Here is a 26,177-nt window from a genome sequence, read left to right on the forward strand (position 1 = left end):
ATGAAAGGGGGAAATGCATTCTGAGAATCTGACAATGTAATTCAATAAATTATGATTGTGGAACCAACAACTGAGTGTAATGGAACTCTTTAAGTAACACATCCTATTGCATAAGGAAATTATCTTACCAAATGTTTTTAAATCAGTCTGTGAAAAAACATTTACTGTTTGTCTTTAATTAAGGTCTAATATGTTATGAATAACCTATAACTTCTGAAAAGTTTCAAGTAAGTGGATAACATCAAATGAGCACAAAATGACAAATACATCATTGCCTGAAAGAGTGAAACTATGATCTTTCTTAATGTAAATCTATTTATATTTAGAACAATGTATCAATGGTTTCGTAATCAACACCCATTCTGTTTTGAACTACATGAGAACCCAAACATATTCGAAAATATTGTGAAACTATTAACAAGATTCAATGTCAGGTCATATCTGAAGGTACAAGAATGAAACGTATCCTTGCTGCCATGAGCAGAACACAAGACTTCTCCCTCTTAACATATTAAGTGCTTTTGAATTGATAAATAATGAAAAACTGTGAAAAAATACACATTATAATGGATCAATGCTTCAATTTGGTCTAAGTCTGGTTATTCACCAACAGTTATTAACAGAAAATACATTAAAGATTAATTTTCCCAAACACAGTGACTGTTTTTCTTGTTTAATGAAATAACAATCTAGGAAATGGATCATCTATATATAAATGATATGCACAATGGGAAATCATAACTCAAGAATGGATTCACACAATTGACATCATCACTCAATCGGGTAGGCCATGATAAAAAGACACCCTTAATTGAAGGCTGATACAATTCTGATTAATGTAATTTTCAATGCAACTTAGGAATTAAGATAAATGTTAAGATTTGTCTATTTTATTTTAACATTTCAGAGGGAAAGAAGCACAAATCCTAATCCCTCCCATATATTCTTTATTCACAAAACTTAGATAAATACAATATTAATGAAGTTTAGACCACTACTGTCTTACTTTTCATTTTACTACACAAAATAATTATTTAAAAGAACTGACGAATAAGTCTTTGCATCATTTAAAAAAACTCTTTATATTCGCTACATTACATGATGACACTATGTAATGTCCATTGATTTTAAAACATTTCTATTCCAGGCATTCTTCTACATTCCCACAGAAAGGAGTTCCACAGAATAACCTAATACAGAAAAATCTTAATAGTTCAGTCTACTGACTTTTCCAGAATGTTTTCAAAATGTTTGGTAACTTTCTCTCCTATACAGCTGTATTTAAACAACCAATTCATTGAGTTTGTTCACAAAAGTTTCAGTTTTCAATTATATTCCTCCATCAGAATGAATATAAAATATACTGCTGCTGTGACATATTAGTCTAGCATGAGATTTTTGTCTTTTATATGATGTATCTGCAAATATAACTATACTTATATATAATACATTCACTGAAAAAAACAAAGGTAACAGGGACGTTATAGTTAGGAAATAGAATTAAAAAGCATAGAATTTCACCAAAAAACTAATGGTTACAGGGATGTCATAATTAGGTTCACATTTTAAATGTACAAAACCATAAAAATTCACCTGTTATAGTTTTAATGTACACAATGGGGAAAAACATTGGCACTAAGTATATAGGTGATCTTACATTTGTGTACAGAGCAACTGCCACTGGTGTGGCAATGTGGTGCTTAAAGTTGTTTGTATGAATTAGGTGTGAAGAATAGGATATGTAAATATGCAGCCTTGCAGTTAAAGTCCCAGCCTATTGTCCAGAAGCCATGCTGTAAGGGTGTGCATCATGCAGATAAGTGCAGTGTGGATCTCATAAAAGAGGGTTTTTGCAAGTGAGGGGGTTATGCGACCTGGATAGCGCTCTACAGTGAGGGTCAGTATCTATAAATCTGGTGCATTTGCAGTGAGGGGATATGTATCAAAGGTTAATGAGGTGAGGGTCTCTGCAGTAAAACATTATTCAGCGAGGTGTCTGTGGTAAGTTTTTCCCAGTGATGGGCTCAGGTGGGGGTCTGCAGTGTAGGGTTTCACAGAGAGGGGATCCACTCTGTCCCTTTGCAGTGCTACCCTGAGTGGCTTTTGTCTGCAGAGTTGGACAGGGAAAAGAAATAGGCCTGGACACCAAAATAAAAGTGGCCCCTGTTAGCAAATCAGATAATTACAAAAGGTCCAAATATGCAAATTAGGACAGTTGTGAATCTGTAAAGACAAGCTGCGTAAGTGCTTTTCAAGGTGAAAGAAATTGCATGCACTTGTATTAGATGTAGACACTGTGGTAATAACAGAGAGATCCACAGTATAAACTGACCCACCAGACTATAAACCAGGCCCCAAAACAGCCAAAAAACACAGCCCACCCACTGACCTGTTAAACCACCCCTTCTGGTCCTGCCCCACAGCATTCTAGGACAGTCCGATACAGGGCTTGGGTCTTCTATGAGTGATTCTCACTGCGTAAATCAAATAAATCAATAAAACTAAGGGGTTCAAGGTGTTTTTAGGAGCCCTACCCTGGCACTGCCAAATTCCAGAATTGGCAAATATGAAGGCAGCCTAATCGCTGTTCCACCTCATGCCTCTTTCTTCCACTCCCCACTTCCTGCATCTTTATCTCACTCTTGCAGATACTTTTTCATCTGTTTTCTTCCTGTGTAATTGGTTCCCCATCTGTCTCAAACTGTACTGGTGAAATTTAAACCTGGGCCCACAGAAATTAGTGTCAGTGCCCACCACCAGCAACCACCGGCAAAAATTAAGCACTGGATTTCTGCAGGGAATAGATCTACAGTGAGAGTCTGCTGTATGGGACGGTAGTGTATCTGCAGTGAAATGTTCTGCACAGAGTGTCTACAGTGAGGGACTGTAGTAGATGTATACTAGACATGGGTCTGCAGTGAATGGTTGGTGCTCCAGTGAGGGTCGATCTGTGCACGAGTAGCTCATCCAGTCATGGTTTTTCCGTTGTATGCTGGGATCTGTAGTCTTGTTTAACCCATTATACAACCACAACAACAAGTCCCAGAATGCAAAGAAAATTATTGGACTGGATGAGCCTCTATGTGTGAGATAAACAACAGAGGGCTCTGGTTTTACAGTTTAGGCCCGTAGTTGGTGTCTGCGGTGATGGGGCTCTGCACTAAGGATGTCTTTTCAGGGAGGGAGTTCTGCAGTGAAAAGGTAATATATACGGAGAGTTTCTGCTGTAAGAGCTCGAGTGAGGCTGTGGATTAAGATAAAATCTCCACTCGCGCAGAATGTGAAGAGATGCCAACGAGTCTTCCATGTTTCACAAATATTATTTAGCCTTGGGAAAGAATGGCCCCCCTGTGACAGATCTGAAGGCTCGTGTGGGGTTGGGACCCCCTGTGCCGGGGGAATGCATTGTGGTGTTGTAGTGGATAACTGCTAAATCTATCCATCTCTTTAGTGTCTGGTTCTATAGGGAGGTTCTCTGCAGTGGGCGTCTGCCGTTAGTGGCTTTTTAGTGGAGGGTTCTGCAAGGACGTTCTCTGCAATGATAGCATGGGGTGCATGTTTGACTATCCCTTAATTAAGGGGTTCTGGGAAGTTGTCTACAGTGAAGGGATGTTGTGTGTATCTGTTATGCGTTGCTTTTTGCTAAAGGGGTGTGCAAGGAAGTTCTCTGCAGTGAAGGAGTGTAGTGGGTATCCGCTGTTAGTGTTTCTTTAGGGAAGGATTCTGCAGGGGGGTTCTCTGCAGTGAAGGAGTGTAGTGGGCGTTTGCTGTACGTTGCTCTGCAGTGAACCGTTCTGCAGTGAATGTCTCTGCAGACAGTGCGATATTGCATACGCAGTGACATTCTGTAAAGAGAGGGGTTCTGTAGTTCTGACCTGCTTAGCACATTTCACTGAAGCTCTTGCTTTAGTGGTGTATGCAGTCTGTAACTGACGCAGGCCTAAGTGTCTATAAGCGGCGGGCGGTAGGACCGCGCGGCCCATGAGGGGGTGCCGGGCTGGCAGCCAGTCTGGAGGGAAGGGGTGAAGCGGTACCCGGACCGGGAACAGAGCCGAACGCAGGCCGCCAAGGATCAGCGGAGCCCGGGGAAAAGCAGTAGAGCAGCCCGGCTTAGGCCCCAGCACAGCCCGCCGCTCCCGCACGGCATGGTCCGGATCCTCCTGAGTCTAGCCAGGCTGTCACAACGAGGCCGCCCGCGTCAGGCCTCCATGGGCTGAATGTGTGCAGGAACCGCAGCCGCCCACCCTCCACACGGCAGCAGGCCCTGGACCCGGAGATTCCACATTGCGGCCGGAGCTGCCCTACGTGTAAGTGATACGAGGCCTGCTGTCCACAGCCCCAGTGTTGAGACATGCATCTTGAGAGCTCTACAGAAGCATGGCACTTCCACCCCACCCTGTGACCTACTCCACCCTGCTGGGATGTTCAGGGCAAACCCGGGTCCCATATGCCTACCCTAAAACCGGCAACACACCACCAGGCCCTTCTACCCGAGATCGGGATCCCCACCCTCCCTAGAAACCTACACACCACCCTGGTGATGTCTATATTGCCAGAACCAGTCTGAGATCCCCACCCTGAACGATATATCCACTTGATACCCGCTGACTATGATTTCATCCAAGGTATGTGTACCCGAGACTAGCAACCGAACTCTGAGATTTGCACCTCCCTCACAAGATATGATATGCATCCGCTTCCGAGACCTAGCACCTCATCTCGAGATTCGCAACCCACCCCTGAGATAGTAGCCCGCTTCGAGACTTGCATAGACCCCCATGAGAGCTGCACCTCTGAGGTTTTCACCCCTCAGAGCCCTATACCGTCCTGACGCATGTGCTCCCACCTCCATCTCAGAGACATGCCCCTTCTCCCCCCCCCCCCCCAAGCGGCACCGACAACCTTAAGAATTGCATTTCACATTGAAGAAAATGTCTGAACAAGGGGGTAGGGGCAAAAAAGGATGTTTTACAGCTAGCGGTCCACGTTTGCAGTGGATCCGCCCTGCCTTGGGGCTGCCCTTGTGGTGTGAACATGGGGAGCCTGGCTCTCCGCCCTCTTGTCTTTTTCTCATTCACACAGACAGCCTTGCTCTGTCTATAGTGGGTGCAGCGAGGGGCTGTGGCTGCTGCTAAGGGAGTTTAGCTGCTGCTGAGGTTGGCGTGTGCAGTAGGAGCCCCTTTGTGTAACGCTTCCCATACAGTCCGGTACGTTGCCGCATGAGCTCACTCCACAGATATGCTCCTCGCAGACCTGGGTTTAATCTGCCGGCAAAGGCAGCGAGTTGCACTTCCATAGTATTGTTATATGCTTTGTGGAGAAAGGGAAGGGGGCTGCAGCTTCCTGTTAACTCTTCTCCCACACGTTGAACGCATCCAAAGCTGTGTGTAGAAACATGGAGTCGAGGCACTTCCTAAAAGTCTTTCTTTAAATGTTTTTGTTTTGTTACCTATTTACTAACGTTGACATTTATGTGCAGCAGTTTTTCCAAATAATACTGTAGCTATTGTGTTTACAAGTTCACATATGCATTCGTTATTTTACAATAACTATTTTGGTGGTCTTTTAAAGTTATTTTGTACAAACGTCATAGTTCAAATATTTTGCCTGATGTTGCAATTAATGAGCACAAACCTTTGTGTACTCATTTAGAATCCATACTGGATACTTTTAATCCTGGATAAGTGGTATGGGAATGGTTTTAGGGTGTGGCTTGGAGAACGCTTTCAACTTTTGTTTTCAAAGTCGTTACTGTAACGCTTTATATCGCAGTTGTGTGCCTTTTGAAATGTCTGTCTGGCTTCGAGGGTAGAGTGCCACAGTAAAGTGGGCTTCGTGGTGACCGAATTTGGGAGGCACATTTTTCCCAGTCTAGGGCGTTTCTGTTACTCACAATAGCTAACTGATATTTTACGACATTGATTAAATTGAAGTAAAACTCAGACAAAATAAACCTCCCAGATTATACACTAGGTCGGTAAATATACGTGTAGGTTTAGCGCCTTATAGTGTCAGCCCGTGGCAGTGTTTTTTTTTTTCTTCTATTAGTAGCCATCAAATAACGTTACTCGAGAATTATCTGGGGTCGAATGTTAGAATAATGTTATTTATATGTCAACTCTGGGAATCAATTCTGTATTATTCGCAGAATGACTGCAGCAAAGGAACAGCACACGCTACTATCCTGTAATTCTGTATACATAAAAACATTTTAGCCAGTCTCAGGCCCTGAGTACTCTAGGAGAAGTATTAGACCTGATTCGCCTACTATGTATCCCTTTTCAGTCTGGTTAGAAGCAGGTTTAGCTGTAGTTAGTTGTTTTTTACCATATATATATATATATATATATATATATATATAGAGTGTGTGGCAATAAGGTCAGCCCTCTCGGCTTTGTATAATTTTTACTTGATAAAAATCCCATTTTCCCCTTCCATAGGTTGATATTAAGTAATTTATGCTCTATGGTGTTTTTCCTCTTCACAGGCATATATATATATATATGGCCTTGTATTAGAACATAAACCCATGAAATCTGTATTGGGAGGGGCACACTCTTTTTCTCTTTCTGTCCATATAAAATGCTTTAGTATTAATAACCTATCAACAGAACTACATACATATTACATGTACTGCATAAATGCATGCAAAGGAATAAAGAGCACACAAGGAAATTACCACACCAGTTTTGTTTGGAGAAAATCATGTTGTATATTTGTTAGGCAAGTTATTAGGGTAACCTACTGGCAATCCAGGGTAAGGCCTGCAAAGCATCTGGTACTGAACCTACGGGGTTAACACTTCAACTGAACCCCATAGTCCAAGTCCAGGAAACTGAACTCATGTGTAGGACAAAGCAATATGAGGCAAGTAGCAGCTTGCTCAGGCTTACATTTGCTCATGGGAATAATGGGTGACTACTGCTTTCATCCGAGTATATTTGCATAAAGCCCCTTTGGGCTCTTTCTGGTGGCTGTTTCTGTACCATAGTCCTTTGAATCGCCATGTACCCTACCAGGCCTCAAGAGGCTGCAACCACCAGCACTAAGTCCCACACAATGGCGTGTATTGGTATGTGTATTATATATATTTCTTCTTCTATTTGCCAAGGGCAGTGCCTAATGTGGCTGGTTGTGACCACCACGTAAAATACAAATCTATAATAAAACAATTTAAATGAAACAGAAGCAAAAGTGGGATTCTATCTCGAGGTGCATTTCGTGATTAAAGAATGGCACACTATTTTCAGTTTTTTAGATTTTTTTTTTTTTTTGTAACTTTCAGTCACTTGTCTTATTATGATTTCTTAGTCAGAAAGACAATGATGTGCATTTAACATATTTCGTATATCACAAGTGACATTTGTAAATGTTTTTTTGAAATGTCCTTAATTTCACTAGGTGTTCCATTGAAAAAATTGTTTCTTGTGTTTTGTTTTTTTAACAAAACAAACACCATTTGCACATCTGTGTCATAAATGTACTTTAGGAAAGGAAGATTCCAACACGTATAGAGTGACCTTATCATATAGATATGTGTTCTTCATTACAACAACAAGCCATCTTGTTTTGTCCTCTAAACAGTCTTTTTGAACTCCTATTGATTTTACAAGGCATGGCTTTTTATTGATCTGTAGATGATGATTCTGTGAAGACCGTATTTATTTTTCTGAATAAGGAGTGCCTATCATAATTGTCTATAAAAATATCAGCACATGGAGATTCTCCATACACAGAGGATCCTTTTGATTTAGTTACTGTTTATGATAATTATCTCCCACTTGTGAGTTGTGCCATTTACAATCACTCTTGAAAAATACTCTCTTTTAGTCAGGACAGAGCATTTCTTGGCATTCGGGTTCTTACAAAAAAATAAATCCCTCGGATCAGAGCCATCGACATATGTGTTTGATCCTGTGTCTGAAGAATATTTATGATTCTGGTTGAGCAATTTGCTCTTGGTTTGTAGTTAGTGTCAAAAGACTTCATTAGCTTCCTGGAGTTAGTTGTACACACATGGGGCAGCAGGATGTGCTCTGAAATTAAGTGAGGTTATATAATGGGACTGTTGCTCAAACTCGGAATATGGTTAGAAGAGTGCCCTATGGTATCCACTGTCATCTTCTCTTTTTAGGGTTATTTGTCCTTGTGCTGCTAAGTTTTGTTGATTTAATTAGTTGAACTTGAAATTCCAAGATGGACACAACTTCGATTTTTTGCAAATTCACAACAGTTTACTGCATGGAGCTACTCTCTTCTCAGTCCTGTATTCTTGTTCTTGCCCTGATAGATTGACTGCAGAGGCAACAAAGATCCATGCATGGATTTTAGTGCCAGACATAGGAAAGGACAGATTATTGTGCCAATATCTGAACAAGCATGTGTAAGGTCCAGCTTACACATCCATAAATGTGCGCGGGGAGTTCATTCCATTGGTCATCTTCTACCCTGTAGTGGCACTGTAATTGTTTTGGCAATAATGCGTGGAGGCTCTAAGCTCTGACAGGCTATTTTTTAGTCATTTTTGGGATTATGTAAGCCCATTGTAGTACATTACTTCCTGCTTTACTGTCTGCCGGACCTATAGTCCTTTCTAGGCACAGACCTTGAATCATTGTGTGCTACCTCTTGGAAAGAGTATTTTCCGGATGTGATATTGCTCCCTTGGTGGAATGTGACCATTGAAGTGCTTCCCTCCTATGTCCGTGGATCTTCGAGTGAGGCCCGAATGGCCTATCCATGGCTCTACTGTCCCTGTGTGTTCTTTTTGGGTGCAGGTCTTCTTTGTGCCTTATATCATTTGGATGCCGCTCTTTGGAGTATTGAGATCTTCTTCAGTGTAGATGTACTGTCCGTCTCGAGTTGCACAGTTCTCACACCATGGGCTTCTTTGACCTCCCAGTTGTTGGTTGCTTATTTCCGAGTCCTCACTGTTCTCGAGGTTGTTGCCTTTGGTCATTGAACTGAGCTACCTTTGGGATTGAGAAGGCCACCCATATCATGTCCCCTTAGTGCTTTTGTCCCTGACACCTTCTTCTGTCACTTACTGCTGCTCCTGTGCCTTATTCAAACACTCACATTTGTTTCAACAGCAGTCAATAACAAGCCTTGGGTGATTGCCTTCTTTATAGATCACCGGATGCAAATGTGATGTTTTCAAGATAAGGTGTATAAACAGCAGTCAATAACAAGCCTTGGGTGATTGCCTTTTTTTAGATCACCGGATGCAAATGTGGTGTTTTCAAGATAAGGTGTATAAATCCATAAAGTTTCCACTCCCAACCCCCCCCCCCCCCAATATTGTACCTTTCAACATTAATTTTATGGGGAATTTTGGCACACTAGTAAACGTTTACGGGATGATATGTATGAAAAATCAGAGCTGTTCAACAAAACGCAAAATGTTATCATCATGTTGAAACTGTCTCCCAAATGAGGAATAGGCTGCAGCCTTAGTAAAAACTACTTTGGAATATTCATTCACTGAATGACCCTCTCATCCAGCTGCAAATGCAACGTTTAATCAACACACTCACCCAATTATTCACCTGTAAGCTCTTTTAGCTATCCATGTGATCACCCATTCATTCATCTATGTAATTACCAGTTAATTCATCCATTCATTCACTGACTCATTCATGCGAGCACACAGTAATCTTTAAATTTAGTCAGCCATTGAGTCATTCTCGCAGCTAGTCAACCACACAATCTCACCAGTCACTGAAAGTCTTCCATTTGAAAAAAATCCTTTGTGGTATAATGTACTGTCCTGTTGCTTTCCTTGTTGCCCTTGCCCACCTTCATGCATTAGCTGCTTCTGTAACTGTTGGTTATTGGTTGCTGATCAGAATATTCACAGCTTTGCTCATTAGTGCCTTTAGTTGCCTTTACTTGTGAGCATGGGTTGCCTTTGATTCTTACATAGCCACAGTTAACCTCTGCTGTCACCTGCTATCCATGTGACTTGCTGTTGCAACCAGACACAGGGGGCGCTTAGTCCATGCTTGTGTTCAACATTATATACAAGCCAGGCCTTCATCTATCCTCTCACCGTTCACGCACTTGTGTATCCATGCGCTCATCCATTCATTCATGAACCCGTCATCAAGGCTCTCATCTAGTCCTCCTTTCATATCCTCATTCATACCTCCATTTATCCGCGGACCAATTCTTATGTTCATCTACTCACACATGCATACATTGTCTAATTAGAATTTATAGTTTTTTTTCTCTATCTTGTGTGTTTTCTGTCCTTGGAACTGGACACTTTTGACCTGCTAGACATCCGCCTCGAAAATGTATGGCTATGGAAAGGTTGCTTTCCTGGCATCCTAAAGCAGGTGAAAGTTTCAGGATTTAGAAGTTTTAAAGTCTTGCATGGAGACTCGTCCATTATCAGAATAAGGAGGCAGGATCCACAGCTTTCCACAGAACATGGGGGTGCCTGCTAACCGAGAACAGTAGGGTGGTCCACCCACATATGTGAAGCAAAACTATCACTAAGGTGAGTGCATATGTGGTGAACCCAAGCTCGCTTATCATTGGGCCCTTGAACTAGAGAAACTAATACACCTCCACCAGCTCTGTCCTGCTAGCATTTACTTGGGGATTTTTGTACAGGCTTGTCAGAAATCAATTTCAGGTCTCAAAGTGATCGATCTGGGTTACAGAATTGACAGTGGATGCAGCTATGGCTTCAAAAACCAGCATAATCAGTGCCCCTTAGCCTAAGGTTCAATAAATGAGGCAACACTTCTGGAAGTAATTCAGAAAACAAATATGGAAATATGCCCAGCCTCACCAGAAAAAAAAAGCTCATAGGGCTCACTTCTCCATTTATTGTACCCAGTGTTCCGGGGACGACTAGCAAGCACCCGACCTCAGGAAAGTAAACCTGGCATTCAGCCATAGCACTTTAAGATGGCGACTTTGCTTTATGTATTCATTTGGTAGTGAAAGATTTAATATCATCACTGGGTTTATAGTTGTATCTTTATGATGCAACTCTTTGGTGTCATCACCAGCTCTTGATGTTTGCCATCCTGAACAAGCATGACCAGTCATCCGTTGTCTTGACAAAAGGTATTGGTTCTGATAATAACACTGTTTCATAGCAAGGTTTTCTATCTACCCTTATCTCAATCCTCAGTGGCCAAACAAATGGTTGTGGTGTGAATATCTCTTTGACATTGAGCTCAACTGAGATAAGTTCCATTTCAACTTAGTTCCTTGACCTAATTGGGTCCTGGTTCTGCACATAAAATGAGTCTGTTTTTCATACATACAGTATGTGCCATCAGATTAATCCCATACCTTCCCTTGTAGGGGAATAACAAAAATCATTCAGACAGCAGGGGTGTGGAATTTAATAAAATACCTACTTGTCCATGGGACAGGTTGGTTCCTAAATTTACTTTTCCTGTAAAAAAAAATCCACTTGTCTAATTGGTGCCATGTAGTGTGGCGACAAATTATGGCAGCAATCTAATTTTGTAAGAGCTCTGATAATAGACGATCTGATTATGCCAGGTTTACTACTATAGTAGGGCTTGAATACTTGCAATTTCAATCCCTACTACAACAATTTCCTTATTTTGCCACCTTTCTGCAGATCTACATACTGCGGCTGGAGGAAGCAGTAAGCAATAGTTCCAGGGCTGGAATGCCTTTGAGTCTGCAAACCTACTAACTTGCATGTTTTAAGGATTTCCACCAGCTCTTCTCTTATCTTTTCCCATAATGAGAAAGGCTGGAAATTCACTCCTGACAGTGGGAGAAGTAGAAGTTCTTCCAGAGTTGGGAAAAAAGTGGTTGAATGGAAAGTGAACTTGTAAACACTCAACAGATTTTCACATGAGCAAATCCACACATGCATATTTGCTCGTGCTAAAATACAGTTCATCAAATATTTTCTGGGAGTATGATTTCCTGGTCTACTTCTGTAAGTTCTTGTGAATTTATGGAAACCACTAATTCAAAGACATATACCATGGGTGCGTTTTAGAGACTTTCTTTAAGAATGGGTTCCCTAGTTAGGGTCTGGTGTTAACAAAGACATTTTGTTTTTATTAAACTTCTATTTCTCTCTCTACCTATTGGCTGGCTTTACTGTGGGTGATCACATTCTGCTCTTCCACAAGGAGCATCTTGACACACAAAGTAGTTACGTTCAGTGCCAGGAACTACTGTGGCAATCAGTGGCGTAAAAAAAACTCGATAGCCCCCCCCCTGCAAAGAATATTGAGGCCCTTCCCCACCAGGCTCACTCAGGGCTGCTGCTGTGCTGTGGGGGGCCCTAGAGGGGGTCTGAGGTGCTTTTGTTATGTCACTGGAGAAAATGTGTGCTTTTTGAGACCAAAAACTTTTTTTCCCCCTTTTTACCTGTGTTTGTTACAATGGTGAGGGCCTGGCAGCTCCCACAATAAAGGGGTACAAAAGTCATGTAAAAACAAGACACGCACTGACAAAACCAAAAGACTCACAAAATATGTCGGATCAGTTGGCTTTGCCACTGCTTGTTCATCTTCATGCCTCCAATAATCTTGTTGAAAATGGTTACACTGATTTTCCATTAGGAATATTTTTTGGGAAATACTAGCATGCACCAACACCTTTTACTAAATGACTCTTCAGAGAAATAGCACCTAACATTTCATAGTAGTGAAACGTTTTTTTCCTACTTCCATTTTTTTTCCTGAACATTTTATTTTGAAAGCAAAGAATCATCACTCTTGCTTACAAACGTCTGCAAACATTTGCATATAATCAGAAAGCATTCTGGGATAATTGTACTTTGCCTCTTATTGTTAAACTTTTCATACATGAGTATATACTTTTTTTTTTTTACTGGAACCACTGTAAGTAGTGCAGTGTGACCTTAAAACGTTTATTTACAGCGCTCATCATCCTAATAATGAAGGTTTTTCATTAATGAACCATAAATACAAGTTCAAACGGCATTAACATATGGACACACATTACCTCAACTGCAGACAGGTTCCTGCTCTGTAAATTGGCAGCCAAAAGGTTTGTGCTGCAGGGTGTTTGGCCTACTTGTACCAAGGACAAAATAAACATGAAAACTTGCTACCATTGACTCCAGTCAGGCAATATGAATTCCACATACCCGAGACAGACTCTAGAGACCAGGATTACATGGCAAAAATGGTCTGGCCCAGGATTCATCCTTATCAATCATGACTCATTTGCAGAATTCATGACTATGCAGCTTCAAGGAGTATGGGCTTTCTAAGGCAGTGCTGTAGAACTGAGGATCTTCATTCCTAAGTTTGATTTCTAATCATATAGGACTGTTTCTCACTGTTGTTGGTACTGTTTATTTTGATGTTACAGGGGGCAGGTGCTGAAGCTTTTAGCAACACACAGGACGAGCTAACAGCAGGAAAGGTGCCAGTGGACAGATTGGGGTGTTGCTCAGTTTTTGCATTAGCTGAATCTTCAGTTGGTCATTTTGTTGGATGCATTTAGCTCCCACTGTTAAGCAGTCTTGTCTTTTTCAATCCACTGATTTGACTGATATAAAGATTCTCTTATAAGAGTTTTTTTTTTTTTTTGGGCAGAAGGCTGGTGTATCTCTATGGAGACATCCTCTTGTAGGTCTCGCCTAAGACAGTGCATGCTCTGTCTGTTGCAACACATATTGCTTACCATTGGTTGACTTGATTGTCACTCCCTTTTGCCTGCCTCATATATGTTAGCATGCTTTGTTTTTCATTCTTCTATTTATGTTTGTCTGTCCCCTGGCGCATTGACGCAGGTCTACATCCTTCCATTGTTTGCCCTTTCAGACAAAACTTTTTTTAAGCAGTCAATGAGAGTGCAGTCGTCTTCACGCTGCCCTCCTCATATGAGTCTCTACCACCTCCACTGCCTTCTGTTTCCTCTTGCCTGTGTGCTCCTCCCTACTCGCGCATGTTGCCTTACAGTTGTGTGCTTTGTCCCACGCCATCTTCATGTTGCTGTCTTTCGCCCATTTGATCTTCTCACCTGCAATCCCATATTGCAGCCTTCCATCTGTGTCCCCTACTTTCACCCCCAACTCTGTCTCTTGTTCCTTCTGCCGCTCATCCCCAGTGTTGCTTCACCCTGTCCATCCGTGCCCCTGTTTTGCTTGCGTCCGTGGGTTGCTTCCTCCCACCTGCTTTAAAAAACCCTTGCCCCAACCAAGCCCCCTTGTGATTCGATCCTTTGTCTTGCTTCCTCCCACTATCACCCCTGTGTCGCTTCTGTGCCCCCATTAGCTTTAAAACACTTATTGTGTTTTTTTTTCTTTTTAGTTACTAATTCCGCTTTAACAGGTACTAAAAAAATAAAAAGTGGGTGCACCATTTTGTAGCGCATGCATGGTGCTCACAACTACAAAATGACATGGCTGTTGCATCAAAAGCTTTTGTTTTCAAAATGTTCTTTAGTTATATAGCAGAGCATTTTTGTTGTTGTGCCACATGGCTAAAACCATTAGCGAAGCAAATATGTCCCAAAAGTACAGTCTGTTGACTTTGCCAATGCTTGTTTAATGTTCCAGCCTGAGGTATTGAAGTTGAAAACGGATCCTGCTTTCCAAGCAAGTTGATATTTTTCCTGTCACTGACTGCAGGAGATTGTTCTTCCTTCCTTAGGGAAGGGTAGATCTTAGAACACAGAGAGCAATTGCAGGGCAGCGTACAGTTTTGGTGCTAAGATCATTCAAAAAGCCAGATATTCTTCTTGTGACCTTAGGTGCCTTATGCATTGGAAGAAAAGCTTCAACTTTGACCCTAATTCAATGGATCAGTTCCACTATTTCTTTGGCTTATACCTTGCCTGATATTCTCGCCATTCACCTTTGATGGGCAGTCCTCCTAGGCACAAGAGAACCTGGGGCTCAGTTTTAGAGGGTACTGCTAGGTGACATTCACAAACTACCTGCATGGGTATGCTGCTACACCACTCCAAAGCATTACACATTCAGCGGAAACCAGTACATATACGTTGAGTGGTGATCTTCTGCATTTAGAAACCGAGTTATGTATTGTATTTAGTTATAAAGTCACAGTTGTCATCTGCTATTACGGAGGTTTGTTGTGTCTTCGAAATGTCAGACTGAACCTCAATGATAGTTTGTACTCCTCATAAGTACTCATTGAGTAAGAAGAACTTGAGGGTAATATATTGACTACTTACTGGTAGCCTGCCTTACATTTAGTCCTACACTTTCTTACCCTTCAACTTTAGCAGGGCTCTAGACCATTGAATCTATATCATTCATAGAACGAATAGCAGAGAGGTGGCCTGATTATTCCTCTTTGAGTAGCTAGGGTGAGGATGAAAACATTTGTTTTCTTTTTATAGGTGATAAAGACAGCAAGTTCACCTCTTAGAGAGTTCAGGTCTCATCACAAGTAAAAGTCACAATGTAAAAAGTAGGATTGGGGGTGAAAGAGATTACTTTGAATAATCAAAATATTAGGTTCCAAGAATTGCCCTACACAAGTAACCGCAGAGCTCTTAGGAAATCAAATATATGTTAAACATTATATTATGTAAGTACAGATAAATCCAAGTATTCTCTGAATAGGGCATGTAAGCACAATTAAGAGATTTTATGATTAATTCTGGTTTTAGGGCTATGGTAAATTTGTAATATTTCTTTAACACTGTTAAGATAATTTTGTTTTGTCTGTTCTCTTTCAATGTGGTGCTAGACCAAGTATGCCAAACATACTATGCAAAACGCTCTGCCCCAACTGTCGTCACATAGGTTGTGAAATGGATAATCATGACCAAGTGATATTTCTTTTTATCATTTCTCAGAGAAATTTATATTTGTGTTTTAAAAAAAATATTTTATTTAGAGGAAAGTGGATTCAATAAATCATAGGATCCCAGGGCATGTTAGAAAGCATTCTCACAAAGCATTATGCTTGTACTCTGATGGAAACATGTCCGTTTTCAATGGTTTCAATGAATCTAGGATTTATTGGAGTTGGGGATGAAGGAGAATAGATTGTAAAGAGTAGACCCATCTAGATGTAGCAGTTATTTTGGGGTCTTAGTAATGATAGTCCTTTAAGGAGGGCTGGTGTTTAATGTCACCCATTTCCACAAACTAGTGTTGGCCCAATTATTTTAAGGTCCATTGCCATATTGGTAGTAATGTAGAATACTCTGCATCTTCCTCGGAGTTGGGAAGAAATTGTGCTAAACTCTAGGGTTGAATCAGATATGTATGGTCCCATAGTAAACTACAAACCTAAGGAATGAAGTAGAGGTGGACATAATAATGTCTTGTGGTATTTCAGGAAACAGAGAAGTTATGTACTCTTTTTCAGAGCTTAAGGGAAACCCAAGGATAGCTGGGGCGATTAATAGCAAGAAATATTAGAGGGTCTGAAGCTGTAAGCTATCTCCTCACCCCCTTTAACTGATAAATATTTAAAGAATGTTCAGTGCATAAGCAACATATGTCTGGTGTGGTAAGTCACTATGAAGATGCCCAGATTGTAATCAGCCATGGCAGAGCCAAGCAAAGGGAAGACTAGTGCACCTTTATCTGTGTTTGATCCATAAACGCATACCACACTGAACTTCGTAATCTAATTCCTGGAAGACAGTTAAATTTAGTGATGGTTACAGAATCTTGGCTGGACAGTTCCTCTGCTTCTAGCTACAGTAAAAGCCCAGGGGATTATAATTTAAGATTGTCCTATTTGCATATTGATTGGTGTACCCAGACAGTACACATTAACACTGATAACACAAATTTGTAATACATCAGTGAATTCATTTGAACATCTTGTAGTGTAAGGACTTGTCTGTATAACTGAAAGAACAGTTGTGCCCTCATGTAGCTCCCTCCTAAAAATGCGGGTTTACTTTACCCAGATATATCAGAGATAGTACTAGCGTTTATGTTGATTATTCTCAGTTGGTAATGCTAGGAGCATTTATTCTCTGGTTTGATACCCGTGCTGATGCTGCACCCACTAAGTTATGGAACATATTGCATTAAATATTTGAATGTGGGCATGCACACTCAAAAAGTGGAAATATTCCTAAGTTTTTTTTTTTTATTCATATGTTTTCCATTTTAGTCCTGATGAAGTCCCTGATTATGAGAATGAAACACATTGGCTGAATATTGTGAATATAAATAAAGTCTTGTATAGAAGGGAACAAGAAAGATTATGGGCTTTTTACTTAATGAAACATAGAATCTGACACTCTGACTTTTTTAATTGAGCAAGTGCTGGTTCTTTGATATATTGGCATTCTTTCAATCATACAAGTGAAAACTGAATGAGGCAGTTGAAGGAGCTAGATTGCCATTAGGTTATTTTCACAAAAGTTTTGGTTTGGAACTATTATGTGCCTTTTTTGGAGTGAGGGTATTAATGCTGCGACCGCAGGGGTCAGGACCCACGGGCCCCAGGGTACTTTGTGACAGGATTGATACAAATAGGAATGGTAGGGTGAGGAGGCAACGTCCACCTAGAACACTGAGGGGGTCAACCAAGAGAAACTACTCAGCCCCCTTTTCCTGCGGATACTGGAAAGTTAAACATTCTTTCTTGGAACTTGGCTGGCATCAAGACTAAACTTAATTGCAAGAGTTGTGGAACATTTGTTGATGGTTTTGATGTATGACTTTTTCAATGAGTCCTGGGCCACAAGCATGGTCCATAGTGTGGCGTTCACAAATTTTAGTGTGGAAGTGTCTCTCTCACCATTGGGGCATCCAGCAGGGTGTCTTATTATATGGGTCAATATTAATTTACATTGTACTACAAACAAATGGATGTTAGTTCTAGAGGTTTATTGGCTGTCAAACTAACAATTGCTAAAGGGGTGAAATCTTCCCTAATTGTCAGTATTTATAATAGGTTTTCTGCGCAGCATCAGGAATCCCCTACAGTAGCAGCTTTGGATGATTTTTTTAGACTGGGGAGAGGGCCATGACACATTTTTTGTTAGCAGAAGATCTAAACACAACATATGAACCCTTGGAGATGCTGGCAAATACCACAGAGGAGGGAGGATGAGGTGTGGGGAATCCCTGGGTTAGGCCGTGCTAGTCCATATAGAAATGTGAAAGTCGCTCTTCAGTTTGCATCATTAACAATGAAGTATGGTTTGCGTGGTTGCAACGGGCGCTCAAAAACATCTGTTAAAGAGGGCTAATTGTCGCACGAGAATTTACTATATTTTATTGAACTTACCGTCTTAGTGTCATGTGAGCGTCATGAAGACTATTGAAAAGTACCACAGTGATCACAACGCTCTGGATTTAGATTTAGATCACGTGTTCATTGTCCCAGAAGTCAATTTAGATAGTGAGCTAACCTATCCAGTAGTTATTACTAACAACAGAAGGAAGATCAAATGGCTTAAAACTGAGGGGAACCAAGACATTATCGCCCAGATATATGCATTGGTAGTGCAAGCATGCATAGATTTAAGCAACCACGAGGGTAAGGTACAGTGTACCCTTAATATCTTTACAAAGCTATTGGAAAAGGTTAACATTTTCTTTTATAAAGTAAAGGGCAATGCCAAACACACTAATAAAGATCTTTGGTTTAACAAATCCTGTAAGGCAGCGGGGAAAAGATCTGATGGGGCATTGAAATCAGGATGTAGTAGTACAGTGGCCATCAAAAGGAAGCAATATGCTAAAGTCCAAGCTGAAGCTAAGAGTGACTGGTTGCAACCAAAAACAAGGAAGGTAAGTTGTTCTGGCATATTGTGGCTAAGAGCACTAGGAGACCGCTTACTGAAGAAGACTCTCATATTGAACTTCAGTCATGGATAAATTATTTTAGTACTCTCTGCGCCGGACAGAGTTCAAAGACACTGGAGATAGACAACTTAGTAGATGTTGGCATATATAGGGAGCTTTGGGAAGCTGATTTTACTGATTTCAGTCTAGAGGAAACCAAGTTAGTCCTTTCTACATTACAGAGAGGTAAGGCACCTGGTTTAGACAAAATTCCGGATGACCTGTACCTCTCGGAATTGGGAGTGTGGAGTGTTACCCACAATTGATGATTTAATGCTATTTTAAAAGGAGCACAGATCCCCGATTCCTGGTTAGGGGCGGAGGTGGTCCAAGTATACAAAAAGGGGGGCAAAAGTGATGCCGCAAACTATAGGCCCATCTGCCTCATAGACATAACTCAAAAGTTGTTTTGCAGACTCTTCCTGGGAAGACTGTTGGACTGGAGCAAGGAGTATGAGATCCTCCCACCCCTTCAGGCAGGGGTCAGGGAAAACACAGACCCTACTGATCTGTTATTTAGGTTTTTAGCAATACTATGGAAGTACGTTGTGATCAAGAAGGAACATATATATGTTGTTTTTGCATATTTATGGGCCACTTTTTATCTTATTCCCAGATGGAAATTGTGGGCAGTGTTAGAGCAACAAGGTATTCCTAACTATCTTTTACAGGCGATCATTAGGCTCCACCAGGGAAATTACACCCAGATAAGTTGGGGTTGAAATGGGGAGCTCACTGAACCTGCTGAGGTGGACAGGGGGTGAGGCAAGGGTGTGTTCTGGCCCCAACACTTTTCACCTTATACATTAATGGATTGAGTCCCTATATGGCTGTAACAGAGATCCCTCCCAAGCTTGCCAGACCAGTTGCATCATTACTGTTTACAGATGACACTTATTGCATCCAGCACACCAATAGGGCTTCAAAATTTACTAGACAGATTTTCATCTGCATGTAAGGAACTTGGGAACTTTTGAAGGGAATGTCAACAAACATATTTATGGCTTTTAATCCCCATAAATCATTTAGTGGTAAGGTGAAGCTAGGTGATATTTGACTCCACACGTCATTAACTGTCCACTTATCCTGCAGCATGTTAGCTCTGCTCTGTATTGAAGACTAAAAAATGGTATGTAGAGGCCAGCTGCCAGAGCTATTGATATTTACCAAGCAAAAGGGGTTAGTGCAGCACTTTTATGGTGCACAGATATGGGGTTCACATAATCTAGGAGTGCTTCAGAAAAGAGTGAATGAATGTTTTCAAGAGATCAATCTTGGGCCTACCCCGTAATGCACCCTTAACCCTAATACGCTTGGATCTGGCTTGCAAAACATTGTTCGTGTGGCAGTATTCAGACCCCTAGCTTATTGGACACGTGTTTGGCATAACAGTTCTCCATTCCTTCCCTATGAGAGAATCATTGAATGAAGTATTGGTACTTGATAGCAAAGGGAATATTTCCTGCTTGCAATATGTTAAAACATAGTTAATTACTCTGGGCATGGGTGAATTAATGGACAAACCCTCAGAGCATCACGAAAAATACCCAGAAGAGCTACTGGTCCTATATAGGTGTCTCATGGTTATTAAACCAGGGTACCATGGTGATTTAACTGGTAGGCTTTTGGACTTTAATGATAACTTGCACTGCGAGGAAGTTATGAATCAGATTGAACCTCTCCGAGCTAAGTCCTTATATCTACAAGTTACATATGGTATCTTGCCACTTAACGGCTTTTGCTGCAGATGGAATGGCTTAAATAGTTCCCCTTCTGTCATGACTGCCCTGAATCAGAAGAGCACTTCCTATTTTTTTGCCCTAGTTATGTCATGAGTAGGAAATCATGGCTTACTCCAATCTGTCATATTTTGGCGGTAAGACAAATGAGGCCCACCTTCACAAATTGTCAGAAGTGACATGTGGCTCATCTTTGGAATATATAGATAATTGTTGTATGCATGAAAAGTCAGATGTAAGTACATGTCGCTTTTGGATAAATAATAGTAAACTCCATAACTGACGCTGACATATATGGGGAAGTGGTTAAGGACTTGAAACAAAATGTACTGGGGTAAAATTTCCACTTGCACTTGAAGATTTCTCCCTTTTAACTGTTGACACCTATTCTGTCCGGTATCCTGATTCTACACTTGTTTTTTAAGCTACACTATCAAATGTAAGATGCGCCCTCGAAGCCTAGGTTTTTAAACCATTGCAAATATTTTTACATTTTGTGTCGTGAGTAGGCACTTTTTATATATTCTTTTTAATCTTCATTTCTTATATTCAGTTTTTGGAAGATGTACATATTGTTTTATATTTATGTGCTTTTATGGTTGAATCTAAAACTGAATAAAATTACTGCTACTACTAATGCTACAAGCTGCAAATTGTAGTTGGTCTTTGTAAACTGCAGGAAATGAGCTATCACCCACTGTTACGTCCCCAGTATCCGAAAAGGAAAATATACTGGACTGACATCTTTCTTTTCATACTAGGATAGCTAAATCGAAATCTGGTGATGATTCAATGTTTTCGCCAGCCACACACCTATAGAGACAATAATAATTTGAATCATCAAGATGATAGTCTTTGCCGGGTCATTGTTTATTATTAAACTGTTTTCAAATGAATCTCGGTATTATATTCTTTGTCAACAGATTAACTCCATGCAAAAGAGGAAAACTCATGGTGACAAAGAAGTCCGTTATGTGATACTCTTACGAATTGAATGGTACTGAAACATGGTTGAAAAAACTTCAGTGTGCCTGGCAGAAGGTTTTATTGTGGTCAATGAAACTTAATTGAAATAGAGCCGTAAGGAATATAGCACACCTAGAGTCCAAAAAACAGTTTTTCTCCAGTAAAATGTAGGAAGTCAGCTGCAATACAAAGAAGCTGTTAAGGTTCTAAAAGTGATTGTAGACCATTTGGTTACATTCTTGTTTTAGGATAATTCAGAGAAATAGTGCACTGCACTACAGAAGTACTTTAAATACAAAGTTATTATGTTTCAACAATCTCTTACTTCACATCAGGATTACCAGGTGAGGAAAGGAAGATGCTGGAAGGTTGGGAGGAGTTGTAATTAAAATTTTAACCATATAGGGAATCTTCTCTTTACTGGAGGTAATGTTGGTTGTAAATCAAGTGATTCCTGTGTATAGAGATTAATTAAGGAATGTTGTGGTGATGTAGCACCATTCATCACTGATTTTAATCAGGTGACACAAACCATACTATATACCAATATTCAGTGTCTCTTTCCTGATGCAAAGTTTGGGGAAAAACATCAACCAAGTAGCTAAAGCTTATATTTTGACAACCCTCGTTCCACGAGAATGTCAATCAGGCTTCTGATACTGCAGAGGAAACTGCCTTATTGAACGACCAAATCCAAATCATGTTTTACGTCATCAAGGAGGGAGAACATTTTTCTTCATGCATGTAAACCTCTTAAACGTATTTGACACCATCAACTGCTCTATCATATTTCCGAGCTTGAAGGAATTGTATGAAGTATTAGTGCTCATTGGCAGGTGGTTCAGCTAATTTTTAAGTGATCAGAATGCGACAGTTTGCCCGGTCGATGGCAAGTTAAATATGGAGTTTCTTAGCATTTCAGTATTTTTGTTTCACAGTTACATACTGTTGGCAGACTATTGTTTCCAGTACCTATCATATATTTGGAGTGGGCTTTGACTCAGCCTCTTGCTTATGATTGCATGGCTTCGATGTCTGTTTCAGGTGTCTGCTTTTTTTTTTTTTTTTTCTAAACAAATTTTTATTGGCCAAATGTGTACATAGAGTGCACAAAGGAAATAACGTGGCACAACATTGAGTGATAACAATCAGTGTAATTGACAAGCTTGCCCATGTCTATGCCTGGCAAATAGGAAACTCATGTACTTTTTGTTTATAGAGAATCGCACAAAAAAAAAAATAACTAGCCCTCCCACTATTTTGGTGCCATCTATCTCCATTGTAAATTAGTAGATCTGCCCCATGTAAAAAGAACAGGAAAAGGAAGTACCCCCGGGAACACTCCATGCAGTCACCAGGGAAGGCAATGCTACTGCCTGACCTACGCCCACTTAAGGCTCACAACCAAGTCACTTCACATCCAAAGAGGTTTCTGATCTTGATTTGCCATTTTTCTATCCCTTTTCTTATATTTGTCCCACCCAGGATGATATCGGTCTCAGTTTCTGAATCCAAGAGCACTCCATTCCAGTGGCGGCTGGTGACATTTGAAAGTGGTGGGGCGTAATAGTCTGGGTACGACTTCTATGTAGCGAGCAAGCTCAGTGGACAAACATGAGGTCCAGGGTGGGTCCTCCACCCAAGAAAAAATAGAAAAAAGATTGACAAGTGGTCCATTTGAAAGGAAATAAATTTAGTGAAAAAGCAAGGTTTATAAAGCAGTGGGAAGGTATAGCCTTGATATATTAAACACATATCTTACTGCATTAATACGCTCACCCTTTACTTTAATGTGCAAATTGTACACTGCAACAACTTCAGGCCCTTTAAAGTGTGTGTTTACCCACTGTCTTGCACTCCATGTGGCATCAACTTTGGAAGAATATGTTCTCATCAGGAAGCACACACCACTGCTGACTGCAACCAGTCATACAGAAATATGTGCAGACAGGTCTTTAAGTGGGATGAAAAAAGTGGGGGCTCTCGTAAAGGGAAAATGCAAAATGAGATGTTATTGCATCCAGAAATATAACACAACAATTGACATCACGTAAAGCCTGTCAGTGCAGTTGGCTTTGTCAATGGTTGTTAGCTGTGGAAGATAAATGAGTAACAACAATGATTAGTTATAAATAATTCAGTTATTTGTTTTTTAATGTTAGATGTGTTTGCCCTATTTCTCTTCACATCTCATCCATCTGCATATTTTCAACCTCCTCTCTCCTCTTCAGCACCCTCTTTTCACTCTCCCCTGAATGCACTCCCTGCATCTCCCTCATTTTACCACCCCAAACATACATTGCACTCCTTCACAAATAAGCTTTTTATTTCCTTTTGCTTTTGCCTTCTAAATATTATGACCTCTGATCATCCTCTTCACACACATTTACACTAAGGGCCAGATGTATCAAGGCTTTTTGCATTCGCAAACGGTGCAAATGCCTGTTTGCGAATGCAAAAAGCCAGTTCAGAATGTAAGAAATACATTCTGAACGCAAATTTAAGTAATCAATAAAATAGCGATTCCTTAAAATTGCGACCCTGTTTAGAGAGGCGCAAATCGCGACTCTCTAAATAAGAAATCGCAAATAAGGATTCCTTATTTGCGATTTCTTAGAACATGTATGAAGCCATTCCTAAATGCGATTTGGGCATTTAGGAATCGCATGTGCAAAATTTAAAAATGCATTTTGAATGCATTTTTATAATGTACATGTAAAGCACACATGCCCTTTTGGCCACCATGTGTGCTTAAGGACATGCCCTTTTGGCATGTGTGCACCTTACATGTCCCAAAAAATAATTTTGGGGTGCAGCAGAGGGGGCCTAAGGCCCCCAGCAACCTGGGGTTTTGCATTTCCAAAATTGCGATTTCTGGATAAGAAATCGCAATTTTGGAAATGCAAAAAATTCGCAGATATGGGCCAACAGGCCCATAGGTGCGAATGGGGCCGGTATCGCAATTTGCGATTTGGTAATAGCATTTGTGATTTTTAAGAAATCGCTATTACCGATTCGCAAATGTGATACATGCCATTTTGCAAGTCAGAAATAGTGATTTCTTAAAAATCGCTATTTCCGATTCGCAAAAAAGGCCTTCATGATACATCTGGCCCTAAATGTCAAATGTAACTGGAAAACGTGACCATTGTTCTGTGTGCTTTGTGAAGACGCCAATACACTGACAGTCACTTTGCTTTACCTTCAGCCTCAGCACCAGCACTCTCAATAAAAGCCCCTCATAAATACCTGGCACGAATCAAAGTGTGCACTAGGCAAGACAGAAACAGATCATGATGAAACAGCTAACTCTCTTGGTGAAAGCAACATTAATTAAAACATGTGAAATAAGAGTAACTAAATCACTTTTTAATATTCATTGTTTGCATATCAATTCATGCTAAGGGCATGATGATAGGAACAGTTTTAAGGCCATACAGCAGATACATGCTTTTACTGTAAGCACATATTTCTCCCTTTGTGCTTGAATCCAATATTTGGATCAATTTTGCAAGGGAACAAGAACCATGCTCGTCTTTTGGATTAATTTCATGAGGGAACAAATGCAGCACCTCCACTTCTAAAGGAGGCAGCGATTTGCAGCCAGGGCCTGGGGCATCACAGTGGGGGAGGTTAGTGTGGCAAGGGGGCTCAGTACCATAAAGATAACATAAGATTTGCATTATAACACTTACCATTACCCAAGACAAGACACCAAGTTACTCATGCTTGCATCTACTTCTACTGCGTGAGGAATAGGGGAAAGAGTGGGCTCTATGTCAGTGAATGGTAGACGGCTGGGATGAAGAAGTTTCAGTGATAAAAGGTACACGTTTATTTGAGCTGCGGACTACATGTTTAATATGACATATCACGTCATTAGTCTGCAGAAGAAATAAAACGAGCATAACTAGCCATGATAAATGATTGGAACCATTACTGCCTTTGAGAGGAAATCACCTACAGAGGCAGTGAAAGCAGAGGAGAGCTGAGAGAACAGATTTTTTTCTTATTGTCTGTAAAAAAGATAGAGCTCCAACTTACTTGTGTGCAGGGTTGTCTTTGGCATATTTATGACTTGAGGTCTTCAGGTCACACTCCTGTCTCCCAGAGAGCCCTGGATGGAGTTATTTATTGTATTTATTACATTTCTCTGCCACAGACTGCTTGTAATGCTGGAAAAGGGGATTTTCTTTGCGCAATGCCACATTCTTTTAATATAATGTGACCTGGAAAGGGTGGATAACAATATCGGAGTGACATGAAGTTTTCAGAAACCCTTGCTGAACAAAAAACGCTCCAGGCTGTTTACTATCAGGGCTTCTGGGGGAGGAGGAGATAAGTCAGGGACGTCACTGCGTTCTGAGAAAACATAAGGGCTTTGCGTGGGCCAGCCCTGTCAGCCCTAGTGTGCAGCTTTCAGCCACATACTGACGCAGGCGCAGTGGGGCTTTTCAAAGTGCACAACTTTCACTCGGAAAATGTTGTGCGGAAAATGTTTTACTTTCATCATGTAATTCAATATATGCTTCACTAGAGAGGCCAGAAAAGGCTAGGGGCAGCAGCCCCTTAGCCCTCGAACACCAGCCGCCCCTGCTCCATTCCATGGGAGTTTGTTTCTTTGCTCTGTTCTCCCTCTTCATTTTTTTATTGATCAGCGCTGCATATGAATGAATGTGTTTCCTTGCTCCATT

At 40.8% G+C, this 26,177-nt stretch overlaps 1 protein-coding gene across 3 annotated transcripts in view; it reads left to right on the forward strand.

Annotated features, from left to right (window-relative positions):
* Positions 1–3,160: 3,160 nt before the first annotated feature.
* The window catches only part of AKT1 (AKT serine/threonine kinase 1), a 416,301-nt gene continuing 393,284 nt past the window's right edge, over positions 3,161–26,177 (forward strand). Inside the window, exon 1 of one of the 3 annotated variants that reach the window (XM_069207320.1) lies at positions 3,161–3,201. The gene's annotated coding sequence lies outside the window, so the exon portion shown is untranslated. Of the gene's footprint in view, positions 3,202–3,652; positions 4,308–5,080; positions 5,208–26,177 lie in introns of those variants that run through there. The other 2 variants (XM_069207318.1, XM_069207319.1) reach the window with 2 other exon arrangements.

Source organism: Pleurodeles waltl, chromosome 9, assembly GCF_031143425.1.
Source record: "Pleurodeles waltl isolate 20211129_DDA chromosome 9, aPleWal1.hap1.20221129, whole genome shotgun sequence".
Taxonomy (NCBI): Eukaryota; Metazoa; Chordata; class Amphibia; order Caudata; family Salamandridae; genus Pleurodeles; species Pleurodeles waltl.